General features: G+C 38.7%; 1 protein-coding gene across 3 annotated transcripts in view; it reads right to left on the bottom strand.

The window, feature by feature from the left end:
* TBCEL (tubulin folding cofactor E like) overlaps positions 1-13,528 on the bottom strand; it is a 79,181-nt gene extending 65,653 nt beyond the window's left edge. The window contains exon 1 of one of the 3 annotated variants that reach the window (XM_022560271.2): positions 13,385-13,528. The gene's annotated coding sequence lies outside the window, so the exon portion shown is untranslated. Of the gene's footprint in view, positions 1-11,733 lie in introns of all 3 variants that reach the window. The other 2 variants (XM_089915725.1, XM_022560269.2) reach the window with 2 other exon arrangements.
* Between the last annotated feature and the right edge of the window lie 12,863 nt (positions 13,529-26,391).

The raw sequence follows: 26,391 nt of genomic DNA, 5'->3' as shown, positions 1-26,391 counted from the left end.
CATACTATATAGATACATGATTTTTACACAAAGATTAAATTACTTTGGATACAGAGCTCTGTAACCTGCCTTTTCACTAAACAGCTCATGAAAAACTTTCTATATCCATAAATATATACATATACAATCTTTTTTTTTTTTTTTTGCGGTACGCGGGCCTCTCACTGTTGTGGCCTCTCCCGTTGCAGTGCACAGGCTCCAGACGCGCAGGCTCAGCGGCCATGGCTCATGGACCCAGCCGCTTTGCGGCATGTGCGATCTTCCCGGACTGGGGCACGAACCCACGTCCCCTGCATCGGCAGGCGGACTCTCAACCACTGCGCCACCAGGGAAGCCCTACAATCATTTTTATGGTCTGTAGAGTATTCCATTAACAAGCTTTTGCACCTGAACTCATGAATGACAGCAATCTCTCCCATAAAAACACATTAAAGACATTGTCCAAGTCAACATACTTAGGCTAGACAGTCTCATTCTGTATGGCACTTCTACCTTCACTTATCATAAAGTACATATACCTGCAATTCTATCTCAGTTACCTCCTTGAGCATTATGTAATATACCTAAGTGGATGCCTTCTTGGGATGAAAAGTAAGGAAAATAAATTAGTTCTAATAACCTTTCAGAACTCTTCTGTAGAATTATAGTTTACTAATTCACAAGTTGACTCTGAGTATGCCAAGTGCAAAACTTGAGCGTAGCTGATAAATCCATTATCATAACATACCACACCACCATGATTTCACACTCTACTATGAACCACCCTATTTCTCAGTTTCCTTCTCAACTGTATACTAAACTATATCCAAGTGAAATAATGTAGCACATCAACTTTTCTTGGTAGATTATTTTTTTTAATTAAAAAAATTATTATTAGTTTTTTAAATCCAACATTGCCAAATGAAATGTGAATTCAGACTCCTGGTCAGTCCTTGAATTGGGCTATTAGTAGGGCACTGTTACCCTCTTCACTTATCACAGCACTATGCTTCTCCTTAAAAGTACCACAGGTATTAAAATATCTAATCCAAATTCTTTATTTCATTATATTAGTGGTACCAAAATATCTAAAACTGTGACTCTACGTTATCAGTGAGTACAGCCCCAGAGCTGTCTGTATTTTCTACTAAAGAACTATACTGCATACAAGGCACATTTGATGTTGGACAAAAGACAAAGTTTTCTCATCCACAACTGCAAATTAGCAAACAGGACTGATTCTCACGCTAGTAGTCTATTCTACGTAGCACTCAAAATTTCTGATCCAAATGCACTAGCCCAAGAATTTTATTATTTTGATGAGAAAGTATTTGAGAGGAAAAAAATTTAAGAAAATACTGCTATTTAGATGTAAGTACCTCTTTGTGTGAAAATATTTCTAAGAACTTCTTTCTTAATTCCTGTAGCTTCTAACTGTCCAGAAATGTTGGCTTACACCAATTGTCTATATCCCTATGAAATTAGGCATTTTAGAATGCAGAAAAGCACTTTCCACCAACTTTCAGCAATCACAACATAAAAACTTTAATATTCACCACACCCCTTACTTCAATAAATTCCAAGGAGAGTCTGCCCTTATCCCCCTTCCCAACCCCTTCCCAAACAAGTCTGCATCCACCCCTACCTTTCTATGTGGCCCAGATTCAATCTGGGAAAATCTCAAGGCTTTTATGTTGCACTTACTCAAAATTCAGGAGCAGAAACATTTACTCTTGAATCGATGCTCCCCAAAAGCCAAGTGTCCCCAAACTGAGATTAACAATCATTTGAAAGACTAGTAATTTTCCACAACCATCTTCTGAAACAGCCAAACTGACACTTATCTCTATTTACAGGACATGAAACTGAGGTGACTTGCTCGGGTTTCCGAGGCCCAACCAGCATGCTAAGTCATACTTTCTGTATCCCTAATCTGTTGAGCCATGCTGTCTTCACTGAAGAAAAAAAAAAAAAAAAATTCATGTCAACAGTATGTAGCATCATGCACAAATCACAGAAATACAACTTATTAAAATTTATGAAAATCTTACAGCCAAAATACCTCTTGTAACCATGTCAAAGTAACTGAACCACAAAGCCAAGCAGCAGTACTGATTGGTGTAGTCACCAAAGGGGGAAAAAATATTCTCAACTTCCCTTTCCCGCCAAAAAGCAATAAATATTAGTTTCTTGAATGGATTGGTTTTCATCAGGAGAAAATTGTATACACATGCTATCTTTCAGCTGTGAACACACAAGTTCAAGGTCAATCTGTTCTATAAACTCAGCTGTTTATAGAACAGATTACCCCATCATCTCTACTTGTGAGTAACTACAGAGGCTATCAAGTTAAAGCAAGGCCTCATTAGGAACGGTCTACTAGTTCATCACCCTGCAGCCTTCTAGAGTTTACCGACCATTCTGGCTCACAGCGAAGAAGTGCCAGAATGTAAACGTCAGCCACACAGAGAGGTTGCCAGAGTTTACAGGTTATTAAAAAAATTCACTAGCCCTTTCCATATTTAGTGCTATAGTAGTATTACTGCCTTATGGTGATATTGCCTAGTGGTAATAAGTGCTGGTTCTAGAACCAAACTGCCGGGATGTAAATCATGACTGACTCCACCACTCCATTTGACTACAAGGAGGTTACTTTGGTTTCTAAGTCTCCACTGCCTCACTTATAAAAGGGGTAACGGATAGCCCCTAACCCCTAGCTCATACGGTTGCTGAATGAATGGAGATAACATGGGTAAAACAGGTTTCACTCAGTGCTTGGCACATGGAGAGCACTCACTAAATACTGGCTTACTATTACTCCTACTGCTACTGCTACCACTGTTACTACTCCCATCACAACCCAGTGAGCATGGCAGCATTAATGTAGGGCTGGGGACTTATTTACAGATTTTGCTAAATAGATTTGATCTAATATTTTTTGGTCCTGGGCCTATGCTAATTAATGCCAATTAATGATTCAGGCAGTAAAATGTCTGACATTTATAATGTCACTCCTCCTTAACTAGAAGATCTTTCCTTCTCCACCTGTCTAAATTTTATGCATCCTTCAAGGCCCTACTCAGAATATACTTCGGAGATGAAGCCTTTTCAGATACCTCCTGCCATAATGATCTGTTTCCTTTGAGCTGAGCTCATGGTAAATATTTATTGCCTAGAATATTCAGTGGGCAATTAATCAACCACATATTGGCACGGATTTTCATTTTTGTCCCATTATTAACTCATGCATAGTGCTGTGATCTTCTTTTGTTTGTTTAATATCTTTAGACTGTATAGCTCTTGAGGGTAAGAACCATATCACAATGCTCCTTTCTATCTATCATGGACTGGAACTTTGCACATAATTGGCACTCAATGAATATGCTAATCAGTGAGTTTTCTAATCACTTCTGATTGTGCATATCAAATGTATTTTATAAAGTATGAAAAGCAGGTGTATTAATAAACTCAGCTCAGAGTAGTTACAAACAAAAATGCATCATAGCCACCACTGAATTACTAATTATGTCTACCTCTCCATGGGGATTCCAAAAGTAAGAGATCACATGACAGGGCAATAAATCAGTAACAGAGCCAGAAATGCTTGCTTCTGAGCACAAGCTAAATTCTTCTGCAAAAACTACAGCCACAGTAGATTTAATACTGAATATATAACTTTGGTATCTATACTATACTATATGTCTTATATGCAAGAGTTAATAATTTCTGCCATACTTCAGACCAATAGGCACAATGTAGTAACTAAAGAGGAATATATGCGCATTGCTGGTGAGACTGTAAAATGGAGCAGCTGCTGTAGGAAACAGTGTGACAGTGCCTCAAAAGATTAAACATGGATTTACCATATGATCCAGAAATCCCACTTCTAGGTATATACCAAAAGAACTGAAAGCAGGGACTTGAATAGCTATTTGTACACCAATATTCATAGCAGCATTATTCACAATAGCCAAAGGATGGAAACAATCCAAATATCCATAGGCAGATGAATGGATAAGCAAAACGTAGTATGTACATACAATGGAATATTACTCAGCTTTGAAAAGGCAATTCTGACACATGCTACAACATGGATGAACCTTGAAGACATAACACTAAGTGAAGTATGCCAAACACAGAAGGACAAATCCTATGCGATTCCACTTATATGCGGCATCCAGAGTAGTCACATTCACAGAGACAGAAAGTAGAATGATAGTTGCCAGGGGCTGGGGAGAGTGGGGAACAGGGAGTTATTGATTAATGGGTACAGAGTTTCAGTTTGGGGACAAAAAAGTTCTAGAGATGGACAGTGGTGATGGTGGTACAGCAATGTGACTATACTTAATGCCACTGATCTGTACATTTAAAATGGGTTAAAATGGTACATGTTATATATATTTTACCACAATAAAAATACTTCAAAAAATAGGGAATAAATAAAATATGTTACACTAAAAAAAAAAAAAAAAAGATAAATACAGGTCAAGTCCAAAATGTCTGATTCTTACTCCCTCAGCACAGTTATCAAATTAATGCCAACAATTCACTTAAGGATCTTACACAGTAAATGAGGGATAAATTAGCCAAGTCTCAATAAATGCATTTTTTACGAGATATGATTTATAATGTATACAATCTTACATTTTTCTTGGATTCCTTTACTGGTGTTCACATGGAAAAATATCACTAATGGATGAGGGATTAATAGAGTTAACATTTAAACTACAATCTCCAAAGGGACTTGCCTTTATAAAATGTATGCCTTAAGTTACTAATAGTACCTATGAGAAAATATGATCCTCATATAAGTCACAATAATAAGGGTTTAATAATCTAGACCTGTTTCCAACATTTTAAGAATCATGATTCTTTCCTAAAATACTTTTTTTTCCATTTACCTATAACTAAATAATAATACCATGTTATAAATACAATAAAAATATTCTCAAAAATGAACTATCTTCATTGAGATAATGGTACCTGTCAACCAGAACTTAGTATTTGAGAGATTCATTGAATTAAATCATTATTTTAAAATAAAATGTTATAAATATATGTCTAAGCATAGAGGGAAGGGAGAGTGCTAAAGTTCCTGAAAAACTGCCTCCCCAGACTTCATAATACAGTTGAGCCTCATTATTAGCAAATTCTTTATTTGCAAATTCACCTACTCGAATTAATTTGTAACCCCAAAATCAACACCTGCAACATTTTCACAGTCATTTGCAGATACTTGCAGAGTAAGAAAAAATCTGAGTCACCTGACAGACGTGTACATTTCCAGCTGAGACAGAACAAGGCGTTGCTCTGCCTTCTTGTTTCAGCTCTCATACTGTAAACAAGTGTCCTTTTCACGGTCTATTCAGTGCCAGGTTTTTCATATTTTTGTGCTTTTTTGTTGATTTTACAATTGAAAAAGGCCCCTCAGTGCGGGGCTGTGTCCCTAAGCACAGGAAGGTTGAGATGTGCCTTATGGAGAAAATAGGTGTTAGATGAGATTTATTCTATCTAACTATACTGCTGTTCACTATGAATCCGAAGTTAATGAATCAACAATATATTGAATAAGGTGTCTTTAAACAGAAACACATATAAAACAAAGTCAGTGTATATATGTCCATGCCATTCTCTCACTTCGTCCCAGCTTACCCTTCCCTCTCCCCATGTCCTCAAGTCCATTCTCCACGTCTGCACCTTTATTCTTGTCCTGCCCCTAGGTTCTTCAGAATCATTTGACATATATACACTACCAAATGCAAAATAGCTAGCTAGTGGGAAGCAGCCGCATAGCACAGGGAGGAGATCAGCTCACACCTAGAGGGGTGGGACAGGGAGGGAGGGAGGGAGGGAGATGCAAGAGGGAGGAGATATGGGGATATATGTATACATATAGCTGATTCACTTTGTTATACAGCAGAAACTAACACACCATTGTAAAGCAATTATACTCCAATAAAGATGTTTTAAAACAAAAAACAAAGTCAGGTATTGATCACTTGACGAAAATGTTGTGTACAATGACTGGCAGGACCCTAACCCTACATTTCCCCTGGGAGCAATGGTTCCGTATTCACTAATTTGGTGTTCACGGCAACTTTACGTAAGTACCATGAATAACAAGAATCAACTGTTCTTTGTAAAGAAAACTCTGGAGGAAAACAAATAGATCAGTGGAATTGAAAAGAGAGCCCAGAAACAGGTCTATGTAAATGTACCTGCAAGCATCATAGACATCAGTAAGAAAAGGTTAAACTACACAAGAACTGTCCCAGGACAAGTGAACATAAATCTGGGAAAAATGAAAGGGAATCCTCATCTCACAACACAGAAAAATTCAATCCAGCTAAAATGTGGAAAGCAAACTTTATTCCTATGAGAAGAAAATAGTTATTTTTTTTTAAATAAGAAAAGAGCTCTAAGATCTTGATTTAGGGAAATATTTCATAAGCAAAATGCAAAAAGGAACCATAAAGGAGAAGTCAAATGAAAAACTTTTGATCACCAAAAGACTTTAAACACAGAAAAAGACAAGCCAAAAACTGGACGATAATTGCAACACATGTAACTAACATGGGGGAACTCCTAAAACCAGTAAGAAAAAGGCAAACAACTCAATAGAAAAATGGAAAAGACATGAACAAGTATTTAACAGAAGATAAAATTCAAAAGACCGATAAATATATGTAAAAGATGTTCAAGTTCAATAATTCAGAAACAGAAATTAGAATCTCAACAAACTATCATTTTATATAAATTAGCAAAACTTAAAAATTCTGACAATACCAAGTGCTAGAGAAAATGTGGGAGAATAGGAACCCTTCTATTGCTAGTGAGAGTACAAATACCTTGGAAAACCATTCATCATTGTCTAGTGAAGCTGAAGATGTACATTCCCTGTGACCCAGAAATCCTCCTTCTCAGTGTAAACTCTACGGGAACTTGTAATGTGCACCAGGAGAAAAGTACAAGAATGTCCACAACAACGGTACTGTTTGAAATTACAAAAATCCTGACCAAAAAAAATGCCCTTACGTGCAAGAACAGGCAATTGGATACATTGCATTATATTCATAAAATGAAATGTTTCCACAGCAACAACACATAATACTTGATCATTTGCTATGACTGCTTCCTTATCAACGTGAATGACTTTTAAAAACACCGTTAAATGGATAAAATAATCACAAGAATATATACAGCACAATCCCACTTAAAGAAAATCAAAAAAATAGAAGATTAATCATCGTACTGTTTAGCGTTACATACATAGGTGATAATTGTAAAGAAAAGTCAGAGAATAAACACGAAATTCAGAACTGTGGTACCCTTGGAGGGTGGGGGTGTATCATCGGAGAGAGGCACACGGGAGGCAAAAGCAGAATTCTTAATTCCCTCCTCAAACCTGCCTCCTCCTCCGCCAAGTCCCCACCTCCAGTTACATTTTTCTCTTCCTCTCACATCCCCGTAATGAACCAACCTCTAGAACACCCCAATTCTGCCCAATTCTTGCCATTTTCTCTACTTTACTCTGGGTTAAGCCTCCATCAACCTCTCGCTAGGACTGTTGCAATAGCTTCCTCCCAGGTCACTCATGACCATATAATTCATTCTCCAAGATCATCCAAGTGATCTTTTCAAAATCTAAGTCAAATCATGTCCTTTAAACTGTCCAAAAGCTTCCCTTCACACTCAGAATAAAATCCAAATCTTTATCATAGCCTTCAGGGCTTCATTTTTTCTCTTCTGTGCTTACTTCTCTAAACTTACCTCCTCCCACCCTTTTCTTAGCCCACTAGGTTTCAGCCAGCATGGCTTTCTACTTCTCAAACCTGCCAAGCTGATTCCCCCTCTTAAGGCTTTTACAGGAATGCCCTTTTCCTGGCTCTTGGCTTAGCTGGCTTCATCTCAGCATTTGAGCCTCAAATAAATGTAAGCACAAATGTTACCTTCTCAGTGAAGCCGCCTCTAACCAGCCCATTAAAAATGGCACCACTGCCACCAGCAATCACTTATCACCTCACCCTCTTTCATTCTTGACAGCACTTATCCCGATCTATTAATTTAGTGATAAACTCCACCCAGAACCAAAGTCCCACAAAAGCAGGGATCTGTCAGTCCAGTTCAGTGTGGTACGAAGCAGTGTCAGGCGCATGGCAACCAATATCTGTTGGCTGAACAAAAAAGTGAATTTTTACTTTGAATAAATATGAAGTAGTATTTTCTGACAGTGACGTGAAAATCACGAAAACCAGTGAGAGGTATTACAGATGGAAAGAAACTTTGAAAATCACTGGAAAAGCATTAATCTCAGAGGAATTTTAGTTGAAGCCTTTTCTCAACGGTACTAGTAATAGATCACATTCCTAAGGACCATTAACGCATGATTAGTGAAAGTTTCATATAGCCAGAGTCCTGAGTTATGGAGGTGTGGCATCTGTTTAACTCTCCTAATGCAACCTGAGTTCAGTTATGAATCTGCACTGAAATTTGAGCAAGTTATTTACCTCTCTACGCCTGCTCTCTCATTTGTAAAATGAAACTATTAATAGCTATTTCATAGAGTCATTGTGAAGTTTAAATGAAAAAAAAAAAAGTGTTTAAAGCATCTAGCTGCACCTGGCCTAGCAAGTGGTCAATAAATCGTAGTTATTATTATGAAAACTGAGTAGGAAAGTCCAGAAAAGTGGGAGAGCTTATGAGTCAAATAACCCCCAGGCACCTTCTGCATCTAGCGGAGGTAGACTATATACAATGTACTGGGACCATAAGCCAGGACTAAATTCTTTTCCCTCCAAAAAGAAGACCAACGTACACAAGGGTAATACATAAGTATGGACAAAGCACTTTGAAAACACCAAGGGAGTGACTCTCTTCAAGAAGGTCAGCCACACATAAACCTGGGTCTTAAAAGAGGTCACAGGAATTCCTAGATGAAAAATAAGGGGGAAAGGTACAAATAAGTGAAAGTGAGAAATGCAGTGTGGCTGGTGTGGAGTGTGAGGGAGAAGGGCTGGGAGATGAAGATGGGCCTGCAGGACCAGATGGCAAGAGACTAGGGTCCTCTGTTTCCAAGTCTGCACTTTATCCTTCAGGGAGATGAAGGGTGGGGGGGGGGGGAAATCTAACATGTTAATTTGGTACCAATCCTTCTAAAGAAGGCAAAACACATTTTTATGAATTTAAACCTAAACACCATATAGGTCCACCAACTGTTATGTCTAAAACGGAAAACAAATGTTAAGCCTAAATTCTTGAAAACACGGGCAATTTGCTTAACAATGACCGACACAATCTGTTCTCAAGTTTCATTACTTTGATGAGCCTTGTTACCATGATCATCATGACAAAAGCAGAAAATATCTATTAAGTTCACTATTTACCTTGTAGTATGTTGTTTTTTATGTGATGCCATTCAATTCTCACAACACCTTTATAAAAGGTACTATTATTAACCCCATTTTACACATCGGAAAACTAAAGCAAAGAGAGGCTAGTCAGATGGCTAGTGAGTGAAAGAAGATTCAAATCTAGGCTGCCTGACTCCAAAGCCCTCAAATTAAACCAATATGCTGAACTGAAACTGCTCAGTTCATTTACATCATTTGCTAAAAAAACTGTATGTGTACCTACTGTATTTTAAAGCATCACGGCTAGGTCAGCAATTCTCAAGTTTTACTGTACATTAGAATCACCTGGTCAGATTCCTAGATTCTGATTCAGTAAGTCTAGGGCAGAACTTCCAGAGATCTGCAATTTTAACCATTAGTTCAATCAATTCTGATTCCCTTGATCATAGTTCATTCTGATCACCATGAACTATCCTGTGATAAAACGTGTGCTAGATGTCCTAGAGATCTGAGTATATTTGAGCTTCTGTCTCCATAAGTTTACAATCTAAAAGAGACAGGAACAAGATACATAAACAGTAAATACAAAGCAATACAGGAAAAGCAATATAAACAAAACGGCAAGAGAGACTTCAAGGAAGAAGGATCATCTGTAATGAAATGAAGATGAGTAGGATTTCATGAAGAAAGGGAACATGCTTCCCACAGACTCTCAGGAATAATGTTACATACAAAGGAAGGTACGACGAGTAGACAGCTTGGCAGGAACAGAGGATCTGCGTTTAGGAATGCAAAAATAATGTCGGTAAAAAGTAGAGGCTGTAGAATGCCCTCAACGTCAAACTAAACACTATGGGCTTTATTCAGTGCTGGCACTGGGAAACCGCTAATGGCTTTTGAGGAGGGAAATTATAAATTACAGCAATATTCTTTGGCAGAGTACTCTGATGAAGCTATGCAAGGTCAAGCAGATGGAGAACGGGAACAGTTAGGCTGTTAGCATTCCAATCCCAAAGAGGTAAAAGCTAGAACACAGCAGTGGCAAAGCAAAAGGGGAGAACGGTACCTCAACAATGAATTGCATGCAGGGCAAAGGCAACAATCACAGCTAAATGATTTCTTCACCCCTTAAGTCCAAACTGTATTACTATCAGTTTCGTATGACTCTTTACAACTTTTTCTGTACAGCCAACTAGGCCCAAAATATACAGAGTTCACTTATTTAAAACACAGCCCACGACTAAGATGTCAGCTAACAGGTCTCTGAGCAGCCAAAATACATGTCACACAGTTGATACACTAAAAAAAAAAGTATTTATATATATATTGTATCTAACATGTATATAAATGAAACAACATTATTCAGAGCTATATAATCTCATTCTACGCAAAGTTCTAACAAAGGTAAGCATCTAATTTCCAAACCCACAGCAGTTTGGAAGCAAATATTAGAAAGGGAAAAGAGCCTGCTATAAGTGGAAATACTTAAGAGTCTGAGGTTCAAGAGAAGAAATGAAAACTATAAAAAAGCACACACAATCACTCAGGGTACATTCTCCACAACTGTTTATTGACAGGTACACGTGATTCCCAGAAAAATGAAATTAATGAGAATCTTCCTTAATGTCCCAAACACCTACCACAAAAATAAAACTTTTAAACATTCTTTAAAGAGAAATATTTTAAAACAAATATTTACCTGATTAGAAGGTAATTTTTAAAGGACGGCTGATACATGCCAGCACAGCCCCTCTCATCAGTAACCAAGACATAGTCAATAGTTAAAGGTAAGAAAGATATATTTTATAACACACAAAGTTTGAAGATAATAAGAGTGCTTTCATAAGGCATCTAATCAAGAATGTGGTCCCACTGGTAAACTTTAATTTGGGCAAGACTTTCCTAATGGCTGTGCCTTTGAATTCCATGTTCCAAATAATACAAAGGCATCCTCAACAAAAACTAAAACTATTAAACTGGTCTTAAACACACCCTATAAATGTACCTACTGAAATCAGGCAACATCATTTGACACTCAACGCCCTGTAACAATAGGCTGTGTGACAACTTTTAAAAGGACTTTAAACGTGGCAACACATGAAGGCCTCTCACTTGGTTTACCAACACTCATTAACATTTATTATACTACTACTCATACAAGGACCTCACCTATTTTATAAACAGATGAAAACGCCATTTTTATGGGGGGAATTAAGATGTTAACTGAATCAAAGTTATAATGATTAAGTTACTAAAGCCATGAACCTGCACCTTTAATCATGTAGAAAAAGTATACCATACATTAATTATTGGAGTAAGGAAGTATGGGTTTCAGCTTGAGATTTTTTAAACAGCAGAAAAGCAAAATTAGTGTATTAACACTGTAAGATTAAAATAAAATTACCTTAAAGATGCTGTAGGGATGAATCAACTATATGGAACTAGGCCTCTCATATTTCTCAGACCCAGCAAAGGATAGAGAAAATTAAAGCACACACTTATTTCAAAAATTTCACAAATGATCAGGCAACATTAAGCTATCAAAGGTTAAGATTATGGTACAATTTGCTACCCCTTATAAATATGTAAACAAATGAAGCAGTCCGTCGCACCAGGTGGGCTCCACTCTACCTCCCCATCCATCTCCTTGTAATCATCTTTGCTCTCTAGAAACATACATGAAGACACTAATTGAAGCCAAAGAAATGTGCCTTGGCGAGAGTGTCTGTCAAACTGCAACTTGTGACCCACATAACAATTTAGTGGATTTAGTCAGCATTTTTTAATGGAAAAGAATGAAATATAATAGAAATGATCAGTATGCATCATAAGTAACAAGGGTAAATACTGCTTTGTGAAACTTTTGTCGGTATGTACTAGATCATGATGTAAAATGTGCTTCTAACTATGGAGCAAAAAGTTTGAAAGCTCCTACCCTAGAGATTTAGGTCAAATGCCTCAGGACTCAAAGGCTGAATGTCTTCATTAGTCCTCCGAACCCACACATAATCTCTTAGCTCAAGATGGACTCGTGGAAACCAATTTAAGAGCTCCAGGGCAGCATAAAAAGAATGGGGACATGCCTCAACTAAACCTGTATCTGGACCTGAAAGAACTGCTAACTTCCCCAAACAACAGACCTAGGCGGTGCCTACAAGCTTCTGGTAGCTTAGCAACCTTCAGAGTAGAGCTCCTCCTTCCTCCACTGACTATAAACAGTTCTAGTCTTCCAACCAACTTTCCTGAACTACAACTTCTAGAACACTGTGCCCCAAGAGAAGACAGTATTAAATCTCCTTCTCGCTTCACCAATTCCCAGTATGTCTCCCTAGAAGAGGACCTTGAACTCTGTACTCCCCATTCTCAGCGGAGAATGAAGCTCCTCACAGATTCTTACCCTCCCCCTTTCCCAGATCCCAGGACGGGGTACCCTCCTCTCAGGCCCCATCCTACTCCAATCGCCTCACTGTCAGTTAATTGTCTTGGGGTCAAAATGATTCTCCCCAAAGTCCTTATTAAACTGCCGCATCCTTCTACCAGCCCCCGGAAGGGGCAGGCCTAGAGTCCCAAGAGCCTGGGAATGCCAGTCCGCTCCTTGCCCCACCAAACCTCCCTCGGGAAACGTCCTTTATTTTTTATTTTTTGATATTTTTTTTGCTTCAGTGGTTCTGAGGCAAGTTTCCTATTTCCCCAGCAGCCCCCGAGTCGTCTCCATCTCCTACCAGCCAGGGGGCATCTCCTCATCCCCCACTACCCCGGGGCACAGTGATTAGTCCGGATTCTCAGGAATTCGGACAGGCTCCCCCCAGACGCCCTCCTCCAACACGGACCCCGACTCCCTCTCCCAGCCCAGGCCCTCCCCGCGCCGCCTCAGCCCAGGCCCGGCCCCATCTTCCCTCCGACCGGGCAGATGTCCCATCCTCCCCTTCGCCCACGCAGGCCTCGTCCCGCTCCGACTTCTTCCCGCTGTTTCCTCGTACGGCACCCCGGCTCCGGAGGGGAGCCCCTCGGGCCTCGAGAACCCGGCGGAGCCGGCAGGCCCGGGCTCCACTCACCCCTCAGCCCGGGAGGCGGGGGAGCTGCTGCGGCGGCTCCTCGGGCTGCGCCTCTCCTCCCCCCTCCCGGCCGCAGCCGTGGCCGCCGCTCAGCCTCCGGCCTGCTCCCGGCCGGCTGCAGACCGGATCCGCTTCACCTCGTCCCCCACTCCGGCAGCCGGGGCCCAGTGTCCTGCATTGACCCGGAAGCAGCTTTCCCGGCCCAACAACAACACGTGACCCCGTCGCACGTGTCACGTCAGCTGCGTGAATGGGAGGGGGCGCCGGAGGAGCGGGTCCTCCCCGACCGAGCTGGGGTTGCCATGGCGACGGGGATGTCTGTGCCGTCCTGGTCGACCCTAGAAACACACCTCATCTGCTCTTTCTCTTGCCCGTCATGAGGGGACACCCTGGGTGCAAAGGATGAGTACAAATTGTCAAATCAGAGTGGAATAGGGGCAGGTCAGAACAGAGCCCGGGCCTCTGCGAGGGTGCTGTCTTACAGAAAAGGAGCATTAAGTTGAACCTTCCAGACTTACTTAGGATTTTGTCTTGATTCTGTCACTAGTTTGCCGTGTGACCCTGATCAATTCACTTACTGTCTCTGTCTTCAGTGTCCTCCATAGCGAGCTCTAGGCTGTAATCTAATACAGTCCCAAGATGCTTTTGTGTAAGGATGTGGTAGCGCTCTGGCCTTTATTCTGTGTCCTCTTCACAGGGCCTGTGGCATCCTGAGCTTTCGGTGCTCCAACACCTACGTAGTAATAGCATCTTCTCCTTATTGAGCCCCTTCCAGATAACAGGCACTGTACATATGCTACTTCTAATTTTTACCACCTTCCCAAAGTAGGTATTTTATAGAATTAAAAACTGAACTTCATAGAGGTTAAGTGATCTGCCCAAGACCATTAGTAAAAATGACCAGGCTGAGATTGGAATTCAGGTCAATCTGGCACGAAAGTCAAATCCATGCATTTCACATTATGCCATACTATTGCTCCAGCTCCATACATGCTATGTCTTACTGTTTAGCTGTGATTGCTTAGTACTTCTCTGACCATTTCTTTTGCAGGAATGTACATGAAATAGGGATGGTGCTGGCTGATCCTGAAGAGAATTCAGCCTTATAAGGATATTTTAGCTGAAGAACTTGGAGTTGACAAGGTCTACGTGCATCAGTTGTGTGTGCTTTCGTGTAGTGTGTATCAGGGAGCAGGTGAGGGGTTGTGATGTGCATGCACGTGTATTTATTGGCTCATAGAGTGGGGAAGACAAAATTCTTTACAAGGGACTCCATGGCAGTTCCTAGGGACTTACTTTTCTTATTGTATTTTGTTTTGATTTGTCCCATTGGTAGGGCTTAGGGAAATTTGAAAAAAAAAAAAAAAAGCCTGAAAAAGATGATTAAAGAAACTGTTCTGGGGCTTCCCTAGTGGCGCAGTGGTTGAGAGTCCTCCTGCCGATGCAGGGGACACGGGTTCGTGCCCCGGTCCGGGAGGATCCCACATGCTGCGGAGCGGCTGGGCCCGTGAGCCATGGCCGCTGAGCCTGCGCATCCGGAGCCTGTGCTCCGCAACAGGAGGGGCCACAACGGTGACAAGCCCGCGTACCACAAAAAAAAAAAAAAAAAAGAAACTGTTCTGAGGATCATGGGGAGGGTGAGCCAAGCAGTGGGGCTTAGGTTGCTGAGGTGGGGGCCTCCCTCCTCCTTCTTCAGAGAACAGAGCATCTTTCTGGCACCTTAGGATGGATGGCTTTGGAAGCATCAGGATTGTTGGCATAACCAACATCTAAAGTCGCCTCAGTGGCAAGGATCATGAGAAGAGCTGAGTAGACTATGCACAGAGGAAGAAGAGTGAGGCGGATGCTGCATGGATACTTTACTGATAGACTTACTTGTGAGCTCAGGTACCCTTGGGGACACCCAGAAATACGCAGGAAGTTAGATGTCCTGTGAGCAACTAGGAAGAAAGGCAAGAACCGTGGGTCATTACTGTTAACAAATTCTGTGTACAATGTATATAACTACATATATGAGTAATGTATATGATTGGGTGTGATTAGTTACAGTCAGCCCTCTGTACCCCTGGGGTTCCATATCCACGGGTTCAACCAATCGCAGGTAGAGAATATTCAGAAAAAAGAAAATTCCAGAAAGTTCCAAAAGCAAAACTTGAATTTGTTGTGCACAGGCAACTATTTACATGGCACGATTTACATAGTGCTTATACTATATTAGGTAATATAAGTAATCTAGAGATGATTTAAAGTATACTGGAGGATGTGTGGGGGTTATTTGCAAATACTACACCATTTTATATAAGGGACTCCAGCATCTGCGGATTTTGGTGTCTGCAAAGGTCCTGGAACAGTCCCCCACAGATATCGAGAGATGACTGTGTATGCTTCCATGTTTCTTTGAGATATCCTTGACTTAATTTTCTTTCATTCCCTTCTCTCCCCTTATAGTGAAAACTCCTAAAGACAAGATCAATGTCTCTACCTATCCCTGGTCTATCTCCACAAGATAGGCAGAATTATCTTTCTAAAACTCATGTGTGATCGTGTTCTTCCCTGTCTGCTCTTATTCTATACCGCCCTGTTCAATCTGGTAGGCACTAGCCGTATGTGGTTATTTAAATTTAAATGAATTAAAATTGCATTTCCTGAGTCACATAACACTAGCCACATTTCAGGTGCTCAGTAGCTATATGTGACTAGGACTATCATATTGGACACTGACAATATAGACTATTTTCATCATCACAGAAAGTTCTCTTGGGCAGTGCTGCTCTAGACTCTCAAGCCCTCATGTGTAAGTTCTTTGGGAATTTGCTTCGCTGAACCCTTTGCTTGAAACATCATTCTTCCACCTCCTTGAGGCTGAAAATTATATATAATTGCTTATTTTCTTGTCTCCTTGACTAGCACATAAGCCTTAATGAAGGCAGGAGCTAGATCCATCTTGTTCACAGTTGATTCCCTATTATCCCTGAACGACCATTACAGACAAGGAGACAGTTGATAGGGAAGTAAAATGAGAGAAAGTAACAGAAAGGCAAATTTCTGGTCATTTTAATAGAAATTGTTGGTAATTTAATTGTTTTGACCTACAAACAGCAATTTCATATAGTTCAAGCTAATAATAAGGAAGAACTTCTGAAGAATTGGAGTGCTTTAGTCGGTTCTAATGAGTTCATCGTTACTGGGATAGGTTAAGCAAAGACTGGGATAGGTTAAGCAAAGGGGAGATCTGTTAGAATGGTGTATAAATAATTCCTGGATCAGTTGGACTAGTTAACTAGTCAACTAGTCCAATTCTAAGATTCTAAGTCTATGGTCCTCCATCCAGCTCTTTAATTCAGGGCTGAGTATGCTATAACAATAATCATAGCTACTTTCTGAGTTTTTATTATGTGCCAAACATGCCCGAGATATTTCACATAGATTATTTCCTTTAATCCTCACAAAGATTTTTTTAATTAATTAATTTATTTTTGGCTGCATTGGGTCTTCGTTGCTGCGCATGGGCTTTCTCTCTAGTTGTGTCGAGCGGGGGCTACTCTTCGTTGCAGTGCACAGGCTTCTCATTGCGTTGGCTTCTCTTGTTGTGGAGCATGAGCTCTAAGCGTGCGGGCTTCAGTAGTTGTGGCACACAGGCTCAGTAGTTGTGGCGCACGGGCTTAGTTGCTCCGTGGCATGTGGGATCTTCCCGGACCAGGGCTTGAACCTGTGTCCCCTGCGTTGGCAGGCAGATTCATAACCAGTGCGCCACCCGGGAAGTCCCTTACAATGATTTTTGTGAAGTACATTTGGTGCCATCAGATTTGCCAAGTAAGACTCAGGTTAAGTGATATACCCAGCAACATACAGTTAGTAAATGGCAGAGGCTGAATTCATATTTAGGTAGTCTGACACCAGAATCTGAGTTCATAATAATGGGATATAGTAATGATGGGCTATAGTTCAACAGGAAGTTTCAGTCAGATTTTTGCATGTTCTTCTAATTCAACAAATGGTTATTTTATAATGGATGTATGTCTTTCACCTAGCTAGGTGGTTTGGGGAAAACAAAGACGGATAAGGCATCGTCCCTAAAATGTAGTTGGAAAGATAATGCATATGCCCAAATAGCAGTGATACAGGACAGTTAAATGTCTATTATTTTAAAAGGGGATTTAGGGAGTCATCTTCTTAGCTGAAGACCTCTCCCAAGTAGGCAAAAGGATAAGGACAGAATTATATGAGAGTTCAGTATGAATAGTATCAGTACACAAATGGGAACACAGGGGAAGAGAAAAACAACTGCTTCACTTGAAAGAATAATGGCTGGTTTCGAAATTGAGAGTCTGCAATGCTAGTCCTGGTTTTCCCACTAGCCAGCCATGTCACTTGATCTCTTTCTGCCTTAGAGCTTTATCTGTCTGATAACCTGAATTGGATAAACAACCATGGTGAATACATATAATATTTTACATGTATATATTTTCAAGAGGAAGTACCATAGTTTCCATGAGATTCCCAGAGAAATCACTACTCAAAAAACTTTTAGGCTACATTATAGCTTTAAATTCTGCAGTTCTGAGATTCTGTATTTTATTTTGGTCAACATTATTGACGTATCTGTCAGGAAATGGACTGTCATGCCAAGCTTAATGACCAAGCAAAAGGCAGAAATATTTTTAGTTTAACCTGGAGACTCATACCTAGAACTATTTAGAAAGCATCAGGATTTTCTTACTGGGCAGAACGTGGTCTTAAAAAAAACAATTTGTTCTGCTATGTGCATAAATGGATCAGTCGTAAGCAGCTTAATTATCAAGGAGGCTTTACATTTATTAAGATCATTTGTAACGAATTGCTGGAAACGTCACTAAACCCTCTTAGTTTTTATATTTCTGTGTGTATAATATACACAGAGAAAACTGTACATACATGAACAGTTCAATGAATTGTCACAAAGCAAAAACCCATGTAACCACCAGCCTGTCAAGTCATAGAACAAGGCCAGTTTCCCAAAGTCTTCCCCCAGTAACTACACCACCGTTCTCCCCAAAGTTAACTACTATTCTTCTAATATTGTAGCGTATTTTTCCATTTTTAAGCTATATAAATGAAATCAAATGAGATGACTTCCTTCACTTAACATGGTGAATCTTCCACGTTGTTGCCTATAGCTGAAGTTTATTCATTTTTGTTGTTAAATAGTATTTCATATTATAATCCACCACAATTTATTTATCTGTTCCACTATTGAAGGATGTTTGGGTTGTTTCAGGCTTTTGACTATTATGCATAATGCTGCTATGAACATTCTTGTACTTAATTTTTAGTGCACATATATACACGTTTCTGTTGGGAATATACTCAGGAGTAAAATTGATGGGTCACAGCTTTAGATCAGCACTGGCTAGCAGAAATATAGTGCAAATCAAGTCACATATGTAATTTAAAATTTTCTAGTAGCCACATTAAAAACTTAAAACATGAATATTAATCATGTACTTTACTACTCCAATATATCCAAAATGTCATTTTAATGTCATCAATATGAAAATTATTAATTAGGTATTTTACATTCTTTCATATATTGAATCTTCAAAATTCAGTGTGTATTTTACCCTATTACAATTTGTACTATCCACAGCTTAAGTGTTCAGTAACCAAACGTGGTACTATTACTACTACCTCTTAAGTGTTCAATAAGCAAAAGTGGTACTAACTATTACTACTACTTCTTTTTTTTTTTTTTTTTCCGGTACGCGGGCCTCTCACTGTTGTGGCCTCTCCCGTTGCGGAGCACAGGCTCCGGATGCGCAGGCCGGCTCACAGGCCCAGCCACTCCGCGGCATGTGGGATCTTCCCGGACCGGGGCACGAACCCGTGTCCCCTGCATTGGCAGGTGGACTCTCAACCACTGTGCCACCAGGGAAGCCCCTACTACTACTTCTTAAGTGCTCAGTAACCAAATGTGGTACTAACTATTACTACTACCTCTTAAGTGTTCAATAACCAAATGTGGTACTAACTATTACTGCTACCTCTTAAGTGTTCAGTAACCAAACGTGGTACTATTACTACTACCTCTTAAGTGTTCAGTAACCAAATGTGGTACTATTACTACTACTATATTGGACAGTGCAACTTTGGATTATACTGCCAAAAAGTTTTCCAAAGTGCATGTGCCAATTTACACTTCTGACAGCAGTGTACGAGTTACAATTGTTCCACGTCTTCATCAATACTTGGTATGGTGCGTCTTTTTAATTTTAGTCATTTTGATGGTTGTGTAGTAGTATCTTATTCCATTTTAATTTGCATTTCCTTAATGATAAGGTGGTTGAGTATCTCTTCCTATGCTTATTGGCCAATTGATATTCTCTTTCATGAAGAGTATGTGTCCTTTTATTCTACTGAATTTGTTTTTTTCTTATTGGTCTGATAAAATTAGTTGAAAAGTATTCTCTCTTTTTCAGTGAAGTAAGTCAGAAAGAGAAAAACAAATATCGTATATTAACGCATATATGTGGAACCTAGAAAAATGGTACAGATGAACCAGTTTGCAGGGCAGAAATAGAGACACAGATGTACAGAACAAACGTATGGACACCAAGGGGGGAAGTGACGGGGGGGGCGGTGGTGATGGTGGGATGAATTGGGAGATTGGGCTTGACATATACACACTAATATGTATAAAATAGATAACTAATAAGAACCTGCTGTATAAAAATAAAATTAAAGTTAAAAAAAAGTGTTCTCTCTTTTTCTATTCCCTGCAAAAATTTGTGTATTATTGGCATCATTTGTTCCTTAGATGATTGTTTGAGTTCTCTGGTAAAGCCATTTTGACCTAGAGTTTTTTATATGAAAAGTTTTCAATTACAGATTCACTTTATTTCATAGTTAGGCATTATTCAAATTTTCCTACTCTTCCTTACACCCATTTTAGTAAGTTGTAGTTTTCCAGGAATTTGTTCACTCTGTTTAAGTTTTCAAATATATTAGCATAAAGTTGTCCATGATATCCTATTATCTTTGTCAGAGCTACAGGACCTATAGTGACATCTCATTTTTATTCTAGGTAATGGTTACTTATGCCATGTCTTTTTCCTTGATTAATCTCACCAGTTTTGTTGGTCTTCTGAGAAAATCAATTACTGGTTTTGTTGAATCTCTCTGTTATATTTTTCCCTATTTTATTATTTTCTACTTATTTCTTTATTATTTTCTTCCTTCTGCTCTTATTGGGTATAATTTACTGTTCTTTTTCTAACTTTCTTCTTTTCTCTAATGCATTTAGAACTACATATTTGCCTCTACATACAGCTTTAGTTGATTGCCATAGTTTTGATATGCAGCATTATCATTCAGTTTTAAATATTTTCTAATTTCTTTAGTCCATTGATATGACAGATTACGTTAATTGATTTCTTAATTGAGATATAATAACATACAACATTGTGTAAGTGTTAATTTGATACATTTATATATTGTAATATGTTTACCACCATGGCGTTAGCTAACACCGCCATCATCTCACATAATTATCACTTCTTTTTTGTGGTGAGGACAGTTAAGATTTAGTCTCTTTGCAACTTTAAAGTTTAGAATACAGTATTGTTGACTATAATCACTTTTCTGAGCACTAGATCTCCAGAACATATTCATCTTCTAGTTGCAAGTTTAAGTACCCTTAAATAACATCTCCTTAATTCCCCCACTCCCCAGCCCCTGGTAACCAACATTTTACTCTGTTTCTACTACAAGTTTGGCTTTTTCAAACTCCACATATAAGTGATTACATACATTATTTGTCTTTCACTGTCTGGCTTATCTCATTTAGCATAACACCCTCAAGTTTCATCCATGCTGTTGCAAATGCAGGACTTCCTTCTTTGTCATGGCTGAATAATATTGCATTGTGTATATGTACACCACATCTTCTGTATCCATTTATCCATTGACAGACACTTAGGTTGTTTACATATCTTTGCTACTGTGAATAATGCTGCAATGAACATGGGAGTGCAGGTATCTTTTGGATATCCTGTTTTCATTTCCTTTGGCTAAATACCCGGAAATGAGATTGCTGGATCATATGGTAGTTTGATTTTTAATTTTTGGAGGAATTTCCATACTGTTTTCCGTAGTGGCTGAACCAATTTACATTCCCACCAACAGTACACAAGGGTTCCCTTTTCTTCACATCCTCACCAACACTTGTTATCTCTTATCTTCTTGATAATAGTCATTCTAACAAATGTTAGGTGATATCTCATTGTGATTTTGATTTGCATTTTCCTGATGATTAGTGGTGTTGAGTATCTTTCCAGGTACCTGTTGTTCATTTGGATGTCTTCTTTGGAAAAATAGATGTCTGTTGGGAAAAATGCCCATTCAAGTTTTCTGCCAATTTTTAAATAAGATTGTTTGATTTTTGTTTATTGATTTGTATGAGTTATTTTAAATTTTGAATATTAACCCCTTATTTGATATGTGGTTTGCAAATGTCTTGTCTTAGTCTGTAGGTTGCCTTTTCATTTTGTTCATTGTTTCTTTTGCTGTATAGAAGCTTTTTAGTTAATTGTAGTCCCACTTGTTGATTTTTTTATTTTGTTGCTTGTGCTTGTGCTATAACATATAAAAAAATCATTGCCAAGATCAATGTCAAGGACCCTCTTTCCTATGTTTTCTTCTAGGAGTTTTACAATATCAGGTCTTATGTTTAAGTCTTTAATCCAGTTTGAGTTGATTTTTGTGTATGGTGTAAGATAGGGGCCCAATTTCATTTTTCTGTATATCCAGATTTCCCAACACCATTTGTTGAAGAGACTATCCTTTCCCCATTGTATATTTTTGATTATCTTGCCAAATATTAGTTGGCCATAAGTGCAGGGGTTTATTTCTGGGCTCTTTATTCTGTCCTGTTGGTCTGTGTGTCTATTTTTATGCCAGTACCATACTGTTGTAACTATTATAGCTTTGTAATATAGTTTGAAATCAGGACCTGTGGTGCCTCCAGCTTTGTTCTTCTTTTTCAGTATTGCTTTGACTATTTGGAGTCTATAGATGGCTTGGGTAGTAGGACATTTTAACAATATTGACTCTTTTGATCCATGAACACAGGATATTTTTACATTTTTGTGTGTGTCTTCCTCAGTTTTTTTCATCAAGTCTTGTAGATTTCATTGCCTCAAAACAAGTCTTAGCAAATTTAAGATCGAAAACATACCAAGTATCTTTTCTAACCACAGTTATGTGAAACTAGAAATCAACAACAAGAGGAAAACTGAAAATTTACAGCATGTGTAAACTAAACAACACACTCCTAAACATCTAACTAATGGGTCAAAGAAAAAATCAAAAGGAAATTTTTAAATGTCTCAAAATAAATGAAAATCAAAACACAATATACTAAAACCTATAGGACGCTGCAAAAGCAGTTTTACAGGTAAGTTTGTAGTGACAAATTCATATATTAAGAAAATAGAAAGATCTCAAATAAGCATCCTAACCTTATACCTCAAGGAATTAGCAAAGGAATAACAACTAAGCCCAAGGTTAGCACAAGGAAGGAACTGACAAGGATCAGAGCAGAAATAAGTGAAATAGAGACCAGAAAAACAATAGAAAAGATCAAGAAAACTAAGAACTGATTTTTTTTAAAAGATAAACAAAATTGACAAAGCTTTATCTGGTTTGACTAAGAAAAAATGAGTGAAGACACGAACTTCTAAAATCAGAAATGAAAGTGGAGTTATTACAACTGATACCACAGAAATATATAGGATCATAAAAGACTACTATGAACAATTATGTGCCAACAAATTGGATAAATTTATCTCCCCAAGTGGATAAATTTCTGGAAATATACAACCACCAAGACCGAATTGTGAATAAACAGGAAATTTGAACAGACCAAAAAGGAAATTGAATCAGAAATCAAAAACTTCTCAACACAAAAAGCCCAGGACCACATGGTTTCACTGTTGAATTTTATCAAACATTTAAAGAATAATTAAGGCCAATTCTTCTCAAATGCTTCCAAAAAATTGAAGAGGAGGGAACACTTCCAAACTCATTTTACAAGAATAGAATTATCCTGATATCAAAGCCAGTTAAGGATACTACAAGAAAAGAAAACTATAGACCAATATCCATGCTGAATATAGATGCAAAAATTCTTAACAAAATATTAACAATCTGAATTCAACAACACATTAAAAGGATCATACACCATGATCAAGTGGAATTTATCACTGGGTTTCAAGGATGGTTCAACTTATGCAAATCAATAAATTTGATACATCACATTAATAGAATGAAAGATAAAAATCACATGATCATCTCAATAGATGCAAAAAAAAAGCATTTAACAAAATATGACATCCTGCATTATAAAAACCCTCAATAAGTTGGGTATAGAAGGAACATACCTCAATATAATAAATAAATGTAATAAAATAAATAATATGACATACCTACAGCTAACATCATACTCAACAGTGAAAGGCTGAAAGCTTTTCCTCTGAGATCAGGAATAAGACAAGAGTGCACATTCTCTTATTCAACATAATACTAGAAGTCCTAGCTAGAGCAATCACTCAAAATAAAGGCAACAAAATTGGAAAGGAGGAAGTTAAATTGTCATTATTTGCAGGTGATGTGATCTTATATACAGAAAGTCCTAAGACTCAACCAAAAAACTGTTAGAACTAATCAACAAATTCAGTAATGTTGCAAGATATAAAATTGTACAAAAATCAGTTGTGTTTCTATACAGTAACAATAAAATATCTGAAAAAGAAATAAAGAAAACTATCCCATTCACAATAGCACTAAAACTAATAAAATGCTTAGAAATAAATTTAACCAAGGAAGTGAAACATCCATACAATGGAAACTACATTAATTGATCTTTAAACGTTAAACCAGCCTTGCACTGCACTCGATTGTGGTGTTTCATTCTTTTTATATATTGTCAGATATGATTTGCTGATATCTTGTTGAAGGTTTTTGCATCTATGTTCATGAGAGATATTGGGATTTTTACTAATCTTTGACTTATGCAAGAAATATAGTGTCAGTAGATACGGGAACGTGAGAGAATTTTAGTGAGCATTTTAAGCTTAATAACAGAGCTAAACGTGCAGTGAGCTCTTGCTAGAGCCAGATATTATTCTTAGCTTTTCATGCACTTACTCATTTAGCTTCTAAAGATAAAATTTTATGCAAACTCAAGTCATTTTTCCCCAGTAAGTATTAATCATTTAAAAGGGGAATCTCTCTAAAATTGACGTACTTCTACATCTATAGTTTGCTGGTAACACTCAGTAACTAGCTCAAGAGTTGGCCATGGTAGTTCGTCAACAAAATTGGTGGAATAAATGAATTAATGAATAATATTAGAACATAATTCAACTACTAATTGTACTATTAATTTACTCTCTGAAGAACCGCTTGTAGACTCAAGTGAGGGTGCAGAAAACATTTAATCCAGTGTCCTGAGGCGTGTTTTAAATGCGGGTTCACAATAAAGCAGCTGCTTGGCTACCCTGTCGTTCTCTACTCTCTGTAAACATTTAACTCAGCGAAGTTGTATCACAGGAAGCATTGCCTCCAAGCCAGGAACTTGTCATAGGTAAACCTGGCTTTCCATTAAGATGAAATATTGCTCAAATGTATCCATCTGTTTTGGAGGGTTTAGTTGCTCACCTACCTCTGGAGGCTCCATTGAACTCTGTGAATATGTCATTTAAAAACATTATACCAATTTTGAAATAACACTGAATGCAATTAAACAGATTGTACATGATGTTTATCCAAAAGATTCAGCCAACTATTAAGGCACTAGGAAAGTAATCCTCTTCAATATAAAATTTTCTTGTTATGTTATTATTTATTTGTTAGAATTTTACAGCTAGTTGCGTCTAAAAAATCTTCAAGGTTCCCCTATGTGACTCATTTAAACCTGGCTCGTCTCATGTAAAACTGTAAATGAGGGAAGTAAGGTAGACTACAGAAAAGTCAATGAGAAAAAGAAAGGTTCAGGGAGAACTTTGGAAGAGCAGGTAGCATAATTCCGTACATTTTACATGTAAAATTTGTATAGCAGTAGACATCACCTCAGTGCTAGTAGACTGGCTTTCCATGAAACGAAAGGTCTCTCCTATTTAATGATCTGATTCACTGACTCTGTGGTAGTTTTAAAATAGGCCACAAATTCTTTGACACTCCTTCCATTGACTGGCGGGGTCTTCATCCTCTCTCCTTGGACCTGGAGAGCCTTTGTGACTGCCTCAATCAGTGGAGTAAAACGCCATGTACTGCTCTCATGTTCTCCTGAGACACGTGTGCTGACAACTTAGCTACCAGGCTGTGAGGAAGCCAGTGGAGGCACATAGAGAGGTCATACGAGGGTATCCCAACAGCCCTGCTAAGGTCTCAGATAATTACATCAGCTGCCAGACATGTGAGTGAACGAGGCTTCACGTTTCCAGCCCCCAGCATTGAGTCACCCCCAGGATTTGAGTATTTCTGGCTGTGGCCCCAGGCATTATGGAGCAGAGACAAGTCATCCCACTGTGTCTTCTCTGAATTCCTGACCTGCCAAATCTGTAAGCATGATAAAATGGTTGTTTTATGTCACTAAGTTTGGGGTAGTTTGTTGTACAGAAATAGATAACTGGAACTCACCCCTAGTTGAGGACTAGAATCTGGGCACAGCCTGGTTTTCCTGGCTTTCCTTCTGTTCCTCTACTCCCACCCCTGCCATACTCCTCTCTTCTTCCCCCACCCTTGCCCAGTCTGCTCTCTTTCACGGGCACCTGATGTACTTTCACGTTTCCTGGGCCTTTGCTAGTGCTAATCCCGCTTCACGGGCTTGAGCATCAGTGAGACCCGGACTTGAGTCCCACTTGGGCCTCTCAGTAAGCAGAGTAATCAACCTCCCTAATCCTCACCAGAAAAATAGGAATAAAAACAGACCCTATTAATAGATTAAATGGCTAAAGTGTGTAATGTGCTTA

Source organism: Delphinapterus leucas, chromosome 7 (assembly GCF_059928025.1).
Source record: "Delphinapterus leucas isolate spDelLeu-1000000601 "Yukka" chromosome 7, BTC_Dleu_Yukka2, whole genome shotgun sequence".
NCBI lineage: Eukaryota > Metazoa > Chordata > Mammalia > Artiodactyla > Monodontidae > Delphinapterus > Delphinapterus leucas.
The sequence above is the reverse complement of the archived record's forward strand: the minus strand, read 5'-3'. Positions and strand labels throughout refer to the sequence as shown.